This window comes from Salmo salar, unplaced genomic scaffold (genome assembly GCF_905237065.1).
Source record: "Salmo salar unplaced genomic scaffold, Ssal_v3.1, whole genome shotgun sequence".
Classification (NCBI taxonomy): Eukaryota; Metazoa; Chordata; class Actinopteri; order Salmoniformes; family Salmonidae; genus Salmo; species Salmo salar.
In genome coordinates, this window is record NW_025550452.1 from 172501 (window position 1) to 175000 (window position 2500).

At 42.8% G+C, this 2500-nt stretch overlaps 1 pseudogene; it reads left to right on the top strand.

The window, feature by feature from the left end:
• The window catches only part of LOC123723826 (bifunctional heparan sulfate N-deacetylase/N-sulfotransferase 4-like), a 41245-nt pseudogene that overhangs the window by 34933 nt on the left and 3812 nt on the right, over positions 1-2500 (top strand).

The window sequence follows — 2500 nt, forward strand, 5'->3', positions numbered from 1 at the left end:
CCATACTATAATGAAGACAGCTTCTCCATCCTACCTATATCCCCCCACTAGAATCCCCATACTATAATGAAGACAGCGTCTCCATCCTACCTATATCCCCCCACTAGAATCCCCATACTATAATGAAGACAGCTTCTCCATCCTACCTATATCCCCCCACTAGAATCCCCATACTTTAATGAAGACAGCTTCTCCATCCTACCTATATCCCCCACTAGAATCCCCATACTATAATGAAGACAGCTTCTCCATCCTACCTATATCCCCCCACTAGAATCCCCATACTATAATGAAGACAGCTTCTCCATCCTGGAGGGGGGGGGGGAAAATCAATCATTTCCAGGCCCAGGGACATGTACTAGTCTGTGGCGACCTACAGTACTGTAGACTACTTTATCACTGACCTGTCAAACCCAGAGTCTCTCAGAGCGTTCACAGTCAGCCCACTGACAACCCCTTATCAGATCACAGCAAAAAAAATCACAGTCTACACGAACAGAGCAATACTCTGTCGCGGGTGTGTCGTGAGGATTGGACCAAAACGCAGCGGGAACGTGTAAACTCATCCTCTTATTTTATAAAAGAAGGAAAAAGAAACGCGTATATATAAAACAACAAACGACACTAAACCGACACGAACACAAAACAGGAAGCAACTACCCACAAACCCCCGTAGAAAAAAAAAACACCCCTCTCTTAAATAGGACCTTCAATTAGAAGCAACGAGGAGCAGCTGCTTCCAATCGAAGGTCCAACACAATAAAACACCACATAGAAATAGACATACTAGAACTAACATAGAAAATAAACTAACATAGAACATAGCCCAACAAACCCCCGAAAACACTCTAAACAAACACCCCTCTTAAAACAGAACATAGCCCACCAAACCCCCGAAAACACTCTAAACAAACACCCCTCTTAAAACAGAACATAGCCCACCAAACCCCGAAAACACTCTAAACAAACGCCCCTCTTAAAACAGAACATAGCCCACCAAACCCCGAAACACTGTAAACAAACACCCCTCTTAAAACAGAACACAGCCCACCAAACCCCGAAAACACTCTAAACAAACGCCCCCTGCCACGTCCTGACCAAACTACAATAACAAACAACCCGTATACTGGCCAGGGCGTGGCATGCTCAATCACGAGGCATCAAAGCCAAAGGAACTGAGTAATATTAAGAAATACTACAGATGGAAGGAAAGTAGTGCGGAAATCTACCAACAAAACTATTAGGCAACAACAAATCCAATCCCTTCCAGAACAACTTCCTGGATAAAACGTGAGACCAGTTTCATCATAGCGCTTGATGTTTTTTTTTTGCCACAGCGCACTTGAAGAAACGTTTTCAGAAGTTCTTGAAATGTTCCGTATTGACTGAACTTCATGTCTTAAAGTAATAACGGGACTGTTGTTTTCCCTTTGCGTATTTCAGCTGTTCTTGTTCATATAATGTGTGACTTACCGACTCAAATCGGTCTTTTATGTAGCAAAATATTAAATCGTTTTTCTTTACACTGGATAAATGTAGAGACTGTGTGTGTGTGTGTGTGTGTGTGTGTGTGTGTGTGTGTGTGTGTGTGTGTGTGTGTGTGTGTGTGTGTGTGTGTGTGTGTGTGTGTGTTCTAGCGAAATGCTTCATAACGACAACTAGGTCAGGATGAGATTGGAGAGAAAGAAATGAACAGAATGTTTGAAAAAGAAGAGAGGAGAGGGAGAGATGTGGCTCAGTGCAGAGAGAGAGAGAGAGAGAGAGAGTGGGGGAGAGAAAGAATGAGAGAGAAAGGTAGAAGATAAATATACTGTATATGTGTTTGAAAACGAGAGACAGGGGGAAGAGACAGAGAGGGAGAGGGAGAGGGAGGGAGAGAGAGAGGTGTGGCTCAGCGCAGAGAGTGAGAGAGAGTGAGAGAGAGAGACAGATAGAGAGTGAGAGAGAGAGAGACAGATAGAGAGACAGATATAGAGAGAGAGACAGAGAGAGAGAGAGAGACAGAGAGAGATAGAGAGAGAGAGACAGATAGAGAGAGAGAGAGAGACAGAGAGAGAGAGAGACAGATAGAGAGAGAGAGAGAGAGAGAGAGAGACAGATAGAGAGACAGATATAGAGAGAGAGACAGAGAGAGAGAGAGAGAGAGACAGAGAGAGATAGAGAGAGAGAGACAGAGATAGAGAGAGAGAGACAGATAGAGACAGAGAGAGAGACTATAGAGATAGAGAGACATATATAGAGAGAGAGACAGATAGAGAGAGAGTTTATTTAGGTCAACTATCCCTTTAATATCAGATACAGTATCTTACTGTGGTCAACTATCCCTTTAATATCAGATACTGTATGTTACTGTGGTCAACTATCCCTTTAATATCAGATACTGTATGTTACTGTGTGATTTAGGTCAACTATCCCTTTAATATCAGATACAGTATGTTACTGTGGTCAACTACCCCTTTAATATCAGATACAGTATGTTACTGTGTGATTTAGGTCAACT